We start from the raw sequence: 19,613 nt of genomic DNA on the forward strand, positions 1-19,613 counted from the left end.
CCATTATAATAAATCTACTGATGGATGGGGATGGTTGTCACTACCAACTCCATTATAATAAATCTACTGGTGGATGGGGATGGTTGTCACTACCAACTCCATTATAATAAATCTACTGGTGGATGGGGATGGTTGTCACTACCAACTCCATTATAATAAATCTACTGGTGGATGGGGATGGTTGTCACTATCGACTCCATTATAATAAATCTACTGGTGGATGGTTGTCACTACCAACTCCATTATAATACATCTACTGGTGGATGGGGATGGTTGTCACTATCGACTCCATTATAATAAATCTACTGGTGGATGGGGATGGTTGTCACTATTAACTCCATTATAATAAATCTACTGGTGGATGGGGATGGTTTTCACTACCGACTCCATTATAATACATCTACTGGTGGATGGGGATGGTTGTCACTACCAACTCCATTATAATGAATCTACTGGTGGATGGGGATGGTTGTCACTACCAACTCCATTATAATACATCTACTGGTGGATGGGGATGGTTGTCACTATCGACTCCATTATAATAAATCTACTGGTGGATGGGGATGGTTGTCACTATTAACTCCATTATAATAAATCTACTGGTGGATGGGGATGGTTTTCACTACCGACTCCATTATAATACATCTACTGGTGGATGGGGATGGTTGTCACTACCAACTCCATTATAATGAATCTACTGGTGGATGGGGATGGTTGTCACTACCAACTCCATTATAATACATCTACTGGTGGATGGGGATGGTTGTCACTATCGACTCCATTATAATAAATCTACTGGTGGATGGTTGTCACTACCAACTCCATTATAATACATCTACTGGTGGATGGGGATGGTTGTCACTATCGACTCCATTATAATAAATCTATTGGTGGATGGGGATGGTTGTCACTATTAACTCCATTATAATAAATCTACTGGTGGATGGGGATGGTTTTCACTACCGACTCCATTATAATACATCTACTGGTGGATGGGGATGGTTGTCACTACCAACTCCATTATAATGAATCTACTGGTGGATGGGGATGGTTGTCACTACCAACTCCATTATAATACATCTACTGGTGGATGGGGATGGTTGTCACTATCGACTCCATTATAATAAATCTACTGGTGGATGGTTGTCACTACCAACTCCATTATAATACATCTACTGGTGGATGGGGATGGTTGTCACTATCGACTCCATTATAATAAATCTACTGGTGGATGGGGATGGTTGTCACTATCAACTCCATTATAATACATCTACTGGTGGATGGGGATGGTTGTCACTATCAACCCCATTATAATGAATCTACTGGTGGATGGGGATGGTTGTCACTACCAACTCCATTATAATAAATCTACTGGTGGATGGGGATGGTTGTCACTATCGACTCCATTATAATAAATCTACTGGTGGATGGGGATGGTTGTCACTACCAACTCCATTATAATAAATCTACTGGTGGATGGGGATGGTTGTCACTATTAACTCCATTATAATAAATCTACTGGTGGATGGGGATGGTTGTCACTACCAACTCCATTATAATAAATATACTGGTGGATGGGGATGGTTGTCACTACCAACTCCATTATAATAAATCTACTGGTGGATGGGGATGGTTGTCACTATCGACTCCATTATAATAAATCTACTGGTGGATGGTTGTCACTACCAACTCCATTATAATACATCTACTGGTGGATGGGGATGGTTGTCACTATCGACTCCATTATAATAAATCTACTGGTGGATGGGGATGGTTGTCACTATTAACTCCATTATAATAAATCTACTGGTGGATGGGGATGGTTTTCACTACCGACTCCATTATAATACATCTACTGGTGGATGGGGATGGTTGTCACTACCAACTCCATTATAATGAATCTACTGGTGGATGGGGATGGTTGTCACTACCAACTCCATTATAATACATCTACTGGTGGATGGGGATGGTTGTCACTATCGACTCCATTATAATAAATCTACTGGTGGATGGTTGTCACTACCAACTCCATTATAATACATCTACTGGTGGATGGGGATGGTTGTCACTACCAACTCCATTATAATACATCTACTGGTGGATGGGGATGGTTGTCACTATCGACTCCATTATAATAAATCTACTGGTGGATGGTTGTCACTACCAACTCCATTATAATACATCTACTGGTGGATGGGGATGGTTGTCACTACCAACTCCATTATAATACATCTACTGGTGGATGGGGATGGTTGTCACTATCGACTCCATTATAATAAATCTACTGGTGGATGGTTGTCACTACCAACTCCATTATAATACATCTACTGGTGGATGGGGATGGTTATCACTACCAACTCCATTATAATAAATCTACTGGTGGATGGGGATGGTTGTTACTATCAACTCCATTATAATAAATCTACTGGTGGATGGTTGTAACTATCAACTCCATTATAATAAATCTACTGGTGGATGGGGATGGTTGTCACTACCAACTCCATTATAATAAATCTACTGGTGGATGGGGATGGTTGTCACTACCAACTCCATTATAATAAATCTACTGGTGGATGGGGATGGTTGTCACTACCAACTCCATTATAATAAATCTACTGGTGGATGGGGATGGTTGTCACTATCGACTCCATTATAATAAATCTACTGGTGGATGGTTGTCACTACCAACTCCATTATAATACATCTACTGGTGGATGGGGATGGTTGTCACTACCAACTCCATTATAATACATCTACTGGTGGATGGGGATGGTTGTTACTATCAACTCCATTATAATAAATCTACTGGTGGATGGGGATGGTTGTCACTATTAACTCCATTATAATAAATCTACTGGTGGATGGGGATGGTTTTCACTACCGACTCCATTATAATACATCTACTGGTGGATGGGGATGGTTGTCACTATCGACTCCATTATAATACATCTACTGGTGGATGGGGATGGTTGTCACTATCAACTCCATTATAATAAATCTACTGGTGGATGGGGATGGTTGTCACTACCAACTCCATTATAATGAATCTACTGGTGGATGGGGATGGTTGTCACTACCAACTCCATTATAATAAATCTACTGGTGGATGGGGATGGTTGTCACTATCGACTCCATTATAATAAATCTACTGGTGGATGGGGATGGTTGTCACTATTAACTCCATTATAATAAATCTACTGGTGGATGGGGATGGTTGTCACTATCAACTCCATTATAATAAATCTACTGGTGGAGGGGGATGGTTGTCACTTCCAACTCCATTATAATGAATCTACTGGTGGATGGGGATGGTTGTCACTACCAACCCCATTATAATAAATCTACTGGTGGATGGGGATGGTTGTCACTACCAACTCCATTATAATAAATCTACTGGTGGATGGGGATGGTTGTCACTATCGACTCCATTATAATAAATCTACTGGTGGATGGTTGTCACTACCAACTCCATTATAATACATCTACTGGTGGATGGGGATGGTTGTCACTACCAACTCCATTATAATACATCTACTGGTGGATGGGGATGGTTGTCACTATCGACTCCATTATAATAAATCTACTGGTGGATGGTTGTCACTACCAACTCCATTATAATACATCTACTGGTGGATGGGGATGGTTGTCACTACCAACTCCATTATAATACATCTACTGGTGGATGGGGATGGTTGTCACTATCGACTCCATTATAATAAATCTACTGGTGGATGGTTGTCACTACCAACTCCATTATAATACATCTACTGGTGGATGGGGATGGTTATCACTACCAACTCCATTATAATAAATCTACTGGTGGATGGGGATGGTTGTTACTATCAACTCCATTATAATAAATCTACTGGTGGATGGTTGTCACTATCAACTCCATTATAATAAATCTACTGGTGGATGGGGATGGTTGTCACTACCAACTCCATTATAATAAATCTACTGGTGGATGGGGATGGTTGTCACTACCAACTCCATTATAATAAATCTACTGGTGGATGGGGATGGTTGTCACTACCAACTCCATTATAATAAATCTACTGGTGGATGGGGATGGTTGTCACTATCGACTCCATTATAATAAATCTACTGGTGGATGGTTGTCACTACCAACTCCATTATAATACATCTACTGGTGGATGGGGATGGTTGTCACTACCAACTCCATTATAATACATCTACTGGTGGATGGGGATGGTTGTCACTATCAACTCCATTATAATAAATCTACTGGTGGATGGGGATGGTTGTCACTATTAACTCCATTATAATAAATCTACTGGTGGATGGGGATGGTTGTCACTATCAACTCCATTATAATACATCTACTGGTGGATGGGGATGGTTGTCACTATCAACTCCATTATAATAAATCTACTGGTGGATGGGGATGGTTGTCACTACCAACTCCATTATAATGAATCTACTGGTGGATGGGGATGGTTGTCACTACCAACTCCATTATAATACATCTACTGGTGGATGGGGATGGTTGTCACTATCGACTCCATTATAATAAATCTACTGGTGGATGGGGATGGTTGTCACTATTAACTCCATTATAATAAATCTACTGGTGGATGGGGATGGTTGTCACTATCAACTCCATTATAATAAATCTACTGGTGGAGGGGGATGGTTGTCACTTCCAACTCCATTATAATAAATCTACTGGTGGATGGGGATGGTTGTCACTACCAACCCCATTATAATAAATCTACTGGTGGATGGGGATGGTTGTCACTACCAACTCCATTATAATAAATCTACTGGTGGATGGGGATGGTTGTCACTATCGACTCCATTATAATAAATCTACTGGTGGATGGTTGTCACTACCAACTCCATTATAATACATCTACTGGTGGATGGGGATGGTTGTCACTACCAACTCCATTATAATACATCTACTGGTGGATGGGGATGGTTGTCACTATCGACTCCATTATAATAAATCTACTGGTGGATGGTTGTCACTACCAACTCCATTATAATACATCTACTGGTGGATGGGGATGGTTGTCACTACCAACTCCATTATAATACATCTACTGGTGGATGGGGATGGTTGTCACTATCGACTCCATTATAATAAATCTACTGGTGGATGGTTGTCACTACCAACTCCATTATAATACATCTACTGGTGGATGGGGATGGTTATCACTACCAACTCCATTATAATAAATCTACTGGTGGATGGGGATGGTTGTTACTATCAACTCCATTATAATAAATCTACTGGTGGATGGTTGTCACTATCAACTCCATTATAATAAATCTACTGATGGATGGGGATGGTTGTCACTACCAACTCCATTATAATAAATCTACTGGTGGATGGGGATGGTTGTCACTACCAACTCCATTATAATAAATCTACTGGTGGATGGGGATGGTTGTCACTACCAACTCCATTATAATAAATCTACTGGTGGATGGGGATGGTTGTCACTATCGACTCCATTATAATAAATCTACTGGTGGATGGTTGTCACTACCAACTCCATTATAATACATCTACTGGTGGATGGGGATGGTTGTCACTATCGACTCCATTATAATAAATCTACTGGTGGATGGGGATGGTTGTCACTATTAACTCCATTATAATAAATCTACTGGTGGATGGGGATGGTTTTCACTACCGACTCCATTATAATACATCTACTGGTGGATGGGGATGGTTGTCACTACCAACTCCATTATAATGAATCTACTGGTGGATGGGGATGGTTGTCACTACCAACTCCATTATAATACATCTACTGGTGGATGGGGATGGTTGTCACTATCGACTCCATTATAATAAATCTACTGGTGGATGGGGATGGTTGTCACTATTAACTCCATTATAATAAATCTACTGGTGGATGGGGATGGTTTTCACTACCGACTCCATTATAATACATCTACTGGTGGATGGGGATGGTTGTCACTACCAACTCCATTATAATAAATCTACTGGTGGATGGGGATGGTTGTCACTACCAACTCCATTATAATACATCTACTGGTGGATGGGGATGGTTGTCACTATCGACTCCATTATAATAAATCTACTGGTGGATGGTTGTCACTACCAACTCCATTATAATACATCTACTGGTGGATGGGGATGGTTGTCACTATCGACTCCATTATAATAAATCTATTGGTGGATGGGGATGGTTGTCACTATTAACTCCATTATAATAAATCTACTGGTGGATGGGGATGGTTTTCACTACCGACTCCATTATAATACATCTACTGGTGGATGGGGATGGTTGTCACTACCAACTCCATTATAATGAATCTACTGGTGGATGGGGATGGTTGTCACTACCAACTCCATTATAATACATCTACTGGTGGATGGGGATGGTTGTCACTATCGACTCCATTATAATAAATCTACTGGTGGATGGTTGTCACTACCAACTCCATTATAATACATCTACTGGTGGATGGGGATGGTTGTCACTATCGACTCCATTATAATAAATCTACTGGTGGATGGGGATGGTTGTCACTATCAACTCCATTATAATACATCTACTGGTGGATGGGGATGGTTGTCACTACCAACTCCATTATAATACATCTACTGGTGGATGGGGATGGTTGTCACTACCAACTCCATTATAATAAATCTACTGGTGGATGGGGATGGTTGTCACTATCGACTCCATTATAATAAATCTACTGGTGGATGGGGATGGTTGTCACTACCAACTCCATTATAATAAATCTACTGGTGGATGGGGATGGTTGTCACTATTAACTCCATTATAATAAATCTACTGGTGGATGGGGATGGTTGTCACTACCAACTCCATTATAATAAATATACTGGTGGATGGGGATGGTTGTCACTACCAACTCCATTATAATAAATCTACTGGTGGATGGGGATGGTTGTCACTATCGACTCCATTATAATAAATCTACTGGTGGATGGTTGTCACTACCAACTCCATTATAATACATCTACTGGTGGATGGGGATGGTTGTCACTATCGACTCCATTATAATAAATCTACTGGTGGATGGGGATGGTTGTCACTATTAACTCCATTATAATAAATCTACTGGTGGATGGGGATGGTTTTCACTACCGACTCCATTATAATACATCTACTGGTGGATGGGGATGGTTGTCACTACCAACTCCATTATAATGAATCTACTGGTGGATGGGGATGGTTGTCACTACCAACTCCATTATAATACATCTACTGGTGGATGGGGATGGTTGTCACTATCGACTCCATTATAATAAATCTACTGGTGGATGGTTGTCACTACCAACTCCATTATAATACATCTACTGGTGGATGGGGATGGTTGTCACTATCGACTCCATTATAATAAATCTACTGGTGGATGGGGATGGTTGTCACTATTAACTCCATTATAATAAATCTACTGGTGGATGGGGATGGTTTTCACTACCGACTCCATTATAATACATCTACTGGTGGATGGGGATGGTTGTCACTACCAACTCCATTATAATGAATCTACTGGTGGATGGGGATGGTTGTCACTACCAACTCCATTATAATACATCTACTGGTGGATGGGGATGGTTGTCACTATCGACTCCATTATAATAAATCTACTGGTGGATGGTTGTCACTACCAACTCCATTATAATACATCTACTGGTGGATGGGGATGGTTGTCACTACCAACTCCATTATAATGAATCTACTGGTGGATGGGGATGGTTGTCACTACCAACTCCATTATAATAAATCTACTAGTGGATGGGGATGGTTGTCACTTCCAACTCCATTATAATAAATCTACTGGTGGATGGGGATGGTTGTCACTATTAACTCCATTATAATAAATCTACTGGTGGATGGGGATGGTTGTCACTACCAACTCCATTATAATACATCTACTGGTGGATGGGGATGGTTGTCACTACCAACTCCATTATAATAAATCTACTGGTGGATGGGGATGGTTGTCACTACCGACTCCATTATAATACATCTACTGGTGGATGGGGATGGTTGTCACTATCGACTCCATTATAATAAATCTACTGGTGGATGGGGATGGTTGTCACTACCAACTCCATTATAATAAATCTACTGGTGGATGGGGATGGTTGTCACTATCAACTCCATTATAATAAATCTACTGGTGGATGGGGATGGTTGTCACTACCAACTCCATTATAATACATCTACTGGTGGATGGGGATGGTTGTCACTACCAACTCCATTATAATAAATCTACTGGTGGATGGGGATGGTTGTCACTACCAACTCCATTATAATACATCTACTGGTGGATGGGGATGGTTGTCACTACCAACTCCATTATAATAAATCTACTGGTGGATGGGGATGGTTGTCACTACCAACTCCATTATAATACATCTACTGGTGGATGGGGATGGTTGTCACTACCAACTCCATTATAATACATCTACTGGTGGATGGGGATGGTTGTCACTACCAACTCCATTATAATAAATCTACTGATGGATGGGGATGGTTGTCACTATTAACTCCATTATAATACATCTACTGGTGGATGGGGATGGTTGTCACTATTATCTCCATTATAATAAATCTCATGGTGGATGGGGATGGTTGTCACTATAAACTCCATTATAATAAATCTACTGGTGGATGGGGATGGTTGTCACTATCAACACCATTATAATACATCTACTGGTGGATGGGGATGGTTGTCACTATCGACTCCATCATAATACATCTACTGGTGGATGGGGATGGTTGTCACTACCAACTCCATTATAATACATCTACTGGTGGATGGTTGTCACTACCAACTCCATTATAATAAATCTCATGGTGGATGGGGATGGTTGTCACTACCAACTCCATTATAATAAATCTACTGGTGGATGGGGATGGTTGTCAATATCAACACCATTATAATACATCTACTGGTGGATGGGGATGGTTGTCACTATCGACTCCATCATAATACATCTACTGGTGGATGGGGATGGTTGTCACTACCAACTCCATTATAATACATCTACTGGTGGATGGTTGTCACTACCAACTCCATTATAATAAATCTCATGGTGGATGGGGATGGTTGTCACTACCAACTCCATTATAATAAATCTACTGGTGGATGGGGATGGTTGTCACTATCGACTCCATTATAATACATCTACTGGTGGATGGGGATGGTTGTCACTATCGACTCCATTATAATACATCTACTGGTGGATGGGGATGGTTGTCACTATCAACTCCATTATAATAAATCTACTGGTGGATGGGGATGGTTGTCACTACCAACTCCATTATAATACATCTACTGGTGGATGGGGATGGTTGTCACTATCGACTCCATTATAATACACCTACTGGTGGATGGGGATGGTTGTCACTATCGACTCCATTATAATAAATCTAATGGTGGATGGTTGTCACTACCAACTCCATTATAATAAATCTACTGGTGGATGGGGATGGTTGTCACTACCAACTCCATTATAATACATCTACTGGTGGATGGTTGTCACTATCAACTCCATTATAATACATCTACTGGTGGATGGGGATGGTTGTCACTATCAACTCCATTATAATAAATCTACTGGTGGATGGGGATGGTTGTCACTACCAACTCCATTATAATACATCTACTGGTGGATGGGGATGGTTGTCACTACCAACTCCATTATAATAAATCTACTGGTGGATGGGGATGGTTGTCACTACCAACCCCATTATAATACATCTACTGGTGGATGGGGATGGTTGTCACTACCAACTCCATTATAATACATCTACTGGTGGATGGGGATGGTTGTCACTACCAACTCCATTATAATACATCTACTGGTGGATGGGGATGGTTGTCACTATCGACTCCATTATAATACATCTACTGGTGGATGGGGATGGTTGTCACTACCAACTCCATTATAATACATCTACTGGTGGATGGGGATGGTTGTCACTATCGACTCCATTATAATAAATCTACTGGTGGATGGGGATGGTTGTCACTATCAACTCCATTATAATAAATCTACTGGTGGATGGTTGTCACTATCAACTCCATTATAATACATCTACTGGTGGATGGTTGTCACTATCAACTCCATTATAATACATCTACTGGTGGATGGGGATGGTTGTCACTATCAACTCCATTATAATACATCTACTGGTGGATGGTTGTCACTATCAACTCCATTATAATACATCTACTGGTGGATGGTTGTCACTATCGACTCCATTATAATACATCTACTGGTGGATGGTTGTCACTATCGACTCCATTATAATACATCTACTGGTGGATGGGGATGGTTGTCACTATCAACTCCATTATAATACATCTACTGGTGGATGGGGATGGTTGTCACTATCAACTCCATTATAATACATCTACTGGTGGATGGGGATGGTTGTCACTACCAACTCCATTATAATACATCTACTGGTGGATGGGGATGGTTGTCACTATCAACTCCATTATAATAAATCTACTGGTTGATGGGGATTGTTGTCACTACCAACTCCATTATAATACATCTACTGGTGGATGGTTGTCACTATTAACTCCATTATAATACATCTACTGGTGGATGGTTGTCACTATCAACTCCATTATAATACATCTACTGGTGGATGGTTGTCACTACCAACTCCATTATAATACATCTACTGGTGGATGGGGATGGTTGTCACTATCGACTCCATTATAATACATCTACTGGTGGATGGGGATGGTTGTCACTACCAACTCCATTATAATACATCTACTGGTGGATGGGGATGGTTGTCACTATCGACTCTATTATAATACATCTACTGGTGGATGGGGATGGTTGTCACTATCGACTCCATTATAATACATCTACTGGTGGATGGTAAATGTAAGCCAACAGTTTACCCACCGTTTGTTTTCCTAAAAGTTTAGAGAGACTGAGAGGGGGGGGTACTGTATATAGAGGGAGAGAGGGTTAGAGGGAGAGAGGGTACTGTATATAGAGGGAGAGAGGGTTAGAGGGAGAGAGGGTCAGAGGGAGAGAGGGTTAGAGGGAGAGAGGGTACTGTATATAGAGGGAGAGAGTGTTAGAGGGAGAGAGGGTTAGAGGGGGGGGTACTGTATATAGAGGGAGAGAGGGTTAGAGAGAGAGAGGGTTAGAGGGAGAGAGGGTTAGAGGGAGAGAGGGGACTGTATATAGAGGGAGAGAGGGTTAGAGAGAGAGAGGGTTAGAGGGAGAGAGGGTTAGAGGGAGAGAGGGGACTGTATATAGAGGGAGAGAGGGTTAGAGAGAGAGAGGGTTAGAGGGAGAGAGGGTTAGAGGGAGAGAGGGGACTGTAGATGGAGAGAGAGGGTACTGTATATAGAGGGAGAGAGGGTCAGAGAGAGAGGGAGAGAGGGTACTGTATATAGAGAGAGAGGGTACTGTATATAGAGAGAGAGGGTACTGTATATAGAGGGAGAGAGGGTACTGTATATAGAGAGAGAGGGTACTGTATATAGAGGGAGAGAGGGTCAGAGAGAGAGAGGGAGAGAGGGTACTGTATATAGAGAGAGAGGGTACTGTATATAGAGGGAGAGAGGGTCAGAGAGAGAGAGGGAGAGAGGGTACTGTATATATAGAGAGAGAGAGGGTACTGTATATAGAGAGAGAGAGGGTACTGTATATAGAGGGAGAGAGGGTACTGTATATAGAGAGAGAGAGGGTACTGTATGGAAAAAGTGAAGGGGTCTGAATACTTTCTGAATGTACTGTGTATACTTTTTCCACATTTTGTTACGTTACAGCATTATTCTAAAATGGATGAAATAAAATAGGGGCAGTACTCAGTGACATCACTTCCTGAAACAGGAGGTACAAATGTACTGTATATATAGGGGCAGTACTCAGTGACATCACTTCCACTTCCTGAAACAGGAAGTACAAATGTACTGCTATATATAGGGGCAGTACTCAGTGACATCACTTCCACTTCCTGAAACAGGAAGTACAAATGTACATAGAGCCATGACTACACTATTTCACATCAGGTAATTTACAGTACATTCAGAAAGTATTCAGACCCCTTCACTTTTTCCACATTTTGTTACGTTACAGCATTATTGTCACGGTTGTCGTCTGTAATGGAGGACCAAGGCGCAGTGGAAGTGTGGATACTCATATTTTATTTCCCCAACAAAAGGAGTAAAGCATCCACCTGAAAACAAAAACCCACGACAGCAGCAGCAACAGTTTGCAGGCTTAAAAAACACAGTGCAAAACAATTCCCCACAACCCCAAAGACAAACACACACACCTATATAGGACTTCCAATCAAAGGCAACTATACACACACCTGCCTTCAATTGGAAGTCCCAATCATCAACCCAACATTTAACAAACACAAACCTGCCACGTCCTGACCCCAAAATTAAAACACTAGCCCCATCTGCTGGTCAGGACGTGACAGTACCCCCCCTCAAGGTGCAGTCCCCGGAATGCACCTACCAACAGAAAACACCAACAAAAAACCCCTAAACAATAACCCCTAAACAATAAGGGAGGGAAGGGAGGGTGGCTGCCGTCACCGACGGCACTGTGCTACACCCTCCCTCCCCAACCCACCTATCCTGGAGGTGGCTCCGGTTCTGGCTGTTCCAGGCAGTCGGGCCACTCTGGCAGTTCGGGGCAGTCTGGCCAGTCTGGCAGCTCGGGGCAGTCTGGCAGCTCGGGACAGTCTGGCAGCTCGGGACAGTCTGGCAGCTCGGGACAGTCTGGGCAGTCTGGCAACTCGGGACAGTCTGGGCAGTCTGGCAGCTCGGGACAGTCTGGGCAGTCTGGCAGCTCGGGACAGTCTGGGCAGTCTGGCAGCTCGGGACAGTCTGGGCAGTCTGGCAGCTCGGGACAGTCTGGGCAGTCTGGCAGCTCCGGCAGTTCAGGGCAGTCTGGCCGCTCCGGCAGTTCAGGGCAGTCTGGCCGCTCCGGCAGTTCAGGGCAGTCTGGCCGCTCCGGCAGTTCAGGGCAGTCTGGCCACTCCGGCAGTTCAGGGCAGTCTGGCCACTCCGGCAGTTCAGGGCAGTCTGGCCACTCCGGCAGTTCAGGGCAGTCTGGCCACTCCGGCAGTTCAGCGCAGTCTGGCCACTCCGGCAGTTCAGCGCAGTCTGGCCACTCCGGCAGTTCAGGGCAGTCTGGCCACTCCGGCAGTTCAGCGCAGTCTGGCCACTCCGGCAGTTCAGGGCAGTCTGGCCACTCCGGCAGTTCAGGGCAGTCTGGCCACTCCGGCAGTTCAGGGCAGTCTGGCCACTCCGGCAGTTCAGGGCAGTCTGGCCACTCCGGCAGTTCAGCGCAGTCTGGCCACTCCGGCAGTTCAGCGCAGTCTGGCCACTCCGGCAGTTCAGCGCAGTCTGGCCACTCCGGCAGTTCAGCGCAGTCTGGCCACTCCGGCGACTGTTGACTGGCGGGCAGCTCCGACGACTGTTGACTGGCGGGCAGCTCTGACGACTGTTGACTGGCGGGCAGCTCTGGCGACTGTTGACTGGCGGGCAGCTCCTGCTCCGTCACACAGCCCTTGTGCCCCCCCCTAAAAAATTCTTGGGGGTGCTTCTCGGTCTCCCAGTCCTTGCCAGCCTTCTTCCGCTGCTTGGTCCTGTGAAGGTGGGGAATTCTGTCACGGTTGTCGTCTGTAATGGAGGACCAAGGCGCAGTGGAAGTGTGGATACTCATATTTTATTTCCCCAACAAAAGGAGTAAAGCATCCACCTGAAAACAAAAACCCGCAGCAGCAACAGTTTGCAGGCTTAAAAAACACAGTGCAAAACAATTCCCCACAACCCCAAAGACAAACACACACACCTATATAGGACTTCCAATCAAAGGCAACTATACACACCTGCCTTCAATTGGAAGTCCCAATCATCAACCCAACATTTAACAAACACAAAACTGCCACGTCCTGACCCCAAAATTAAAACACTAGCCCCATCTGCTGGTCAGGACGTGACAATTATTCTAAAATGGATGAAATAAAATGTTCTTCCTCATCAATCTACACATAATACTCCATAATGACAAAGCGAAAACACGTTTTTAGAAATGTTTGCAAATGTATAAAAAAAATGGTTTCCATTGATCATCCTTGAGATGTTTCAACAACTTGATTGTCCACCTGTGGTAAATTCAAGTGATTGGACATGATTTTGGAAAGGCACACACACCTGTCTATACAAGGTCCCACAGTTGACAGTGCATGTCAGAACAAAAACCGAGCCGTGAGGTAGAAGGAATTGTCCGTAGAGTTCCGAGACAGGATTGTGTCGCGGTACAGATCTGGGGAAGGGTACTAAAACATTTCTGCAGCATTGAAGGTCCCCAAGAACATCAGTAAAATGGCCTCAGTAAAAAACACGAGAGCCCACTTTTTCACAAGCATCTCGCTACAATTGCATTAACATCTGCTAACTATGTGACCATGTGACCAATACCATCTGCTAACCATGTGACCATGTGACCAATAACATCTGCTAACCATGTGACCAATAACATCTGCTAACCATGTGACCATGTGACCAATAACATCTGCTAACCATGTGACCAATAACATTTGATTTGATTTGAATTTTGCCAAAAGGCACCCAAAGGACTCTGACGATGAGAAACAAGATTCTCTAGTCTGATGAAACCAAGATTGAACTCTTTAGTCTGAATGCCAAGAGTCACGTCTGGAGGAAACCTGGCACCATCCCTACGGTGAAGCATGGTGGTGGCAGCATCATGCTGGGGGGATGTTTTTCAGCAGCAAGGACTGGGAAACTAGTCAGGATTGAGGGAAAGATGAACAGAGCAAAGTACATAGAGATCCTTGACGAAAACCTGCTCCAGAGAGCTCAGGACCTCCCATTTCCATTACATTTTACATTTACATTTTAGTCATTTAGCATACGCTCTTATCCAGAGCGACTTACAGTAGAGTGCATACATTTTTATTACATTACACCTTTAGTTTGAAAACTAGTACACTGTCACGATGTGGCCGTTTGGGGGTGGATATCATTCCCCGCCCCCCCCCCTCCCCCTCCTCGGACAGGGGGAATAAACCTATGGAACAAAGAGCTTCTCTTTGGGGTTTTTAACCTTTATTTAACTAGGCAAGTCAGTTAAGAACACATTCCTTTTTTCAATGACGGCCTATGAACTGTGGGTTAATTGCCTTGTTCAGGGGCAGAAAGACAGATTTCTACTTTGACAGCTCGGGGGTTTGATCTAGCAACCTTTCGGTTACGGGTCCAACGCTCTAACCACTAGGCTACCTGCCACACGATTTGTTCAACATTTTACATTTTAGTCATTTAGCAGACACTCTTGTCCAGAGCGACTTACAGTAGTGAATGCATACATTTCATGCATTTTTTTTTTTTTTTTGTACTGGCCCCCCGTGGGAATCGAACCCAAAACCACACACCATGCTGGCGTTGCAAACACCATGCTCTACCAACTGAGCAACTCTTATTCCCCAAAATTGGAGGATTAAACAATATTTCTATTTTTGAGAAGAACAATCCTGTCAAAAGTTGTTTTATTTTTTGTGACATCAGGAAGAACGGTAGCTTTGGGAAGTGTACATTTTCTCAGTGATTAGTTTTCTACCTGAATGTTGTGTAAAATATATGATTGAATATGAAACTATTTTGTGAGAAGATGTAATGGCCCTTCTAAACGAGATACTAAACCTTCAAAAGTTCCATAATGGAGCCAAAAATGTCAGCCATCTTGGTCAGGGAGAAAATCCAGAACCAGTCTAATTGGAATGAATGGCAGTCGAGGCATCGGTGATGGATTTCCTGCTTTTGCTTACGCAGGAAAATGTGTGGGTTGGACTAGCGGCCATTTTACTGGAAGTAATTGGAAGCAGAGAGGATCTATTATATTGACAAGATAGTCGAGTGACCACTCTAGCAATTTAAATACATGTCCTCAAAGACGGACAAAAATACTTGTTTAGTTCTAAAGTTTTAGCTAGTCAGTGGCCACAGCCCCGTCAGAGAACCCCGGGACAGAGTCCCGACGTTGGAACGGATACAATTCTATAGACCATTAGACAGCTGTAGTTTTGGCTACACGGCTGGAAAGGGTTAAACTCTGAGACTAATCGATCACTACAGAAGAAGGAGCAAATTCTAGACGACACGAATTACTAGTCTGAAGCTTAGAAATGACGTAAACCTAGAACGAGAATACGGACAACCGTCGAAGCATCTATTCTATGGGAACATTTCTGAATGGTACTCTGAAGTATCCATTCTAACCACCTACAACCATGAAATAAATTGTGACTTCTGGGAAAGTTAACCAGAGACTCTGATGATCTCTACAGGACGATCGAGTGTTTTCAACCGAGAGACAACAACGACGACATAAAAGCGTAAATATGTACATTGCAATTTCTTTCAGAATGAGCGGCCCGTTCACGTGCAAAGTTCTAGCATGTCCATGAGTATAATTATCCACTGTGTGTAGTGAATAGATATAGAGTCTATAGATAGTGAATCCATGTTGTCTTTCTCGCTCTTTCTAAGTCCCCACCCCTTTCCTTTGTCTACCAAGCTTGGTCCGCTAGGGACTTTTTCCTTGTATCATGTTAGTAACCCAAATATCTACTGTTTGTCTGTTATGTCATTCTGTGTGATTATTTAGTTAGTTAGTAAATAAATAATGAAACCAATTTGTATATCGCTGATTCATGATTTAGGCTAGGGTTCGAGCAGATATCCAAGGGTTTGCGACATTCAGTAATGAGAACTGATGAGGTAATAATAACAATTCATTAATAGGCAACTGTTTTGATAAGATATTAAAATACCTGATGAGTTCTATTCGGGAAATTGACATTCTATAAACAACATTTTTCCATGGTGCCCCCGACTTCCGAGTTAAAGTTTACATGATTAGTTTAATCACGTAATAATAATTACACACAGAGAATTGATTTGATAAATAAGTATTTTAATGATAGTCACAGACACGACAACACAAATTAACTCAATGAAACAAAGCAACTAAATTGACAAGTTTTTTCAAGGTTAGAATCAAGAAATACACATTCTAATACATCTATTTAATAAAATCTACAACTTTCCAAATCAAATCATGAACATCTAAGGGGTTCATACTTGTATTCAATCAAATCCAAATCCATAATCAAAATAAAATACACATTTTAAAATGCTAAATCTCGAGAGGAAAAAAACTCAAGTAGGACGATTTTTTTTTTGTAATAATGCGACATCAACAAAAACACAAATTCTCAGTCGAAAACATGTCAGAACACAGGCCCCCTCTATTATCTTATTGTAGGTCCTGTGTCCTGGAAAATGTGGAAGGTCTTATCTTCCCCTGTGTATTCTCTCTCATGTGTTTTCAGATTCCCTAACTGGGTAAAACATTCGCTGATTCTGAACATTTTGCAAATTTGGGGGATTTTCTATTGGACAAAATTCTGGTAAGTCCCTTCCCATTTCGTTCCCATTTGTTTCCGTTTAAGAAATGCTTTGGAATGAATAAACCCCAGGGGTTGGAATGAATACACCCCAGGGGTTGGAATGAATAAACCCCAGGGGTTGGAATGAATACACCCCAGGGGTTGGAATGAATACACCCCAGGGGTTGGAATGAATACACCCCAGGGGTTGGAATGAATAAACCCCAGGGGTTGGAATGAATACACCCCAGGGGTTGGAATGAATACACCCCAGGGGTTGGAATGAATACACCCCAGGGGTTGGAATGAATACACCCCAGGGGTTGGAATGAATAAACCCCAGGGGTTGGAACCAAAATGTTATTACAAATGTCTTTTGTTCTGAACAAAACCACAATTAAAAAAAAAAAGATAAAAGGTGTGAAATCATATATATATATATTTTTTACATTTAGCTCATTTAATTCCGCACCAATCAGTGTGGACAGAGCAGCTCGCTATGGAGCAAAAGCTAGTTGTTTACATGCGTGATGGACAGACAAGTGTAGAGGGGATCGGAGAGAGAGCGAGAGGGAGGAGGAAGAGAAGGAGGAGGAGAGAGAGCGAGAGAGGGGGGAGGAGCAGAGGAGGAGGAGGAAGAGAAAAGCTAGTTGTTTACATGCGTGATGGAGACACGTGTAGAGGGGATCGGAGAGAGAGCGAGGAGGAAGAAGAGAGAGAGCGAGAGAGGGAGGAGGAGGAAGAGGAGGAGGAGGAGGAGAGGAGGAGAGAGAGCGAGAGGGAGGAGGAGGAGGCTTGGCTTGAAGCGCCTAGCATCTTGTTGTAGCATATCATTATCTGAATTAGACCCACAGAATTATACCTACGGAGGAGGAGGAGGAGGAGGACAGAGGAGGAGGAAGAGGAGGAGGGAGGAGGAGGAGGAGAGGAGGAGGAGGAGAGGAGGAGGAGGAGGAGAGAGAGGAGGAGGAGGAAGGGGAGGAGGAGGAGGAGGAGAGAGGAGGAGGAGGAAGGGGAGGAGGAGGAGAGAGGAAGAGGAGGAGAGAGGAGGAAGAGGAGGAGAGAGGAGGAGGCTTGAAGACGATAATAATAAGATAATACGTTTATATGGCGTATAAAAATTTTAACAAATATTATTTCCTTTATTCTATTTTTTTTTAATACCCTTTTTTCTCCCCAATTTCATGGTATCCAATTGGTAGTTACAGTCTTGTCCCATCGCTGCAACTCCCGTACGGACTCGGGAGAGGAGGTCGAGAGCCGCGCGTCGTCCGAAACACAACCCAGCCAAGCCGCACTGCTTCTTGACACAATGCCCGCTTAACCAGGAAGTCAGCCGCACCGATGTGGTGGAGGAAACACCGTACACCTGGAGACCGTGTCAGCGTGCACTGCGCCCGGCCCGCCACAGGAGTCGCTAGTGCGACAAAACCTGGACTAGAACCAGGATCTCTAGTGGCACAGCTAGCACTGAGACAGAACCTGGACTAGAACCAGGATCTCTAGTGACACAGCTAGCACTGAGACAGAATCTGGACTAGAACCAGGATCTCTAGTGACACAGCTAGCACTGAGACAGAACCTGGACTAGAACCAGGATCTCTAGTGGCACAGCTAGCACTGAGACAGAACCTGGACTAGAACCAGCTAGCACTGAGACAGAACCTGGTCTAGAACCAGCTAGCACTGAGACAGAACCTGGACTAGAACCAGCTAGCACTGAGATAGAACCTGGACTAGAACCAGGATCTCTAGTGGCACAGCTAGCACTGAGACAGAACCTGGACTAGAACCAGGATCTCTAGTGTCACAGCTAGCACTGAGACAGAACCTGGACTAGAACCAGGATCTCTAGTGACACAGCTAGCACTGAGACAGAACCTGGACTAGAACCAGCTAGCACTGAGACAGAACCTGGACTAGAACCAGCTAGCACTGAGACAGAGCCTGGACTAGAACCAGCTAGCTAGATCTCTAGTGACACGGCTAGCAGTGCGATGCCTTAGACCGCTGCGCCACTCCGGAGGCCCTGTAACTGCCTGGAACTTAAAGTAAGTGCCCAGTGTTTCCAGATTTCTATGAAATATGACCTATAATTATTTATAATATGAGTGAAATACTTTCCTTCCAATCTTTTTTTATTTATTAAGTATGTGT

Source organism: Salmo trutta, chromosome 38, assembly GCF_901001165.1.
Source record: "Salmo trutta chromosome 38, fSalTru1.1, whole genome shotgun sequence".
NCBI lineage: Eukaryota > Metazoa > Chordata > Actinopteri > Salmoniformes > Salmonidae > Salmo > Salmo trutta.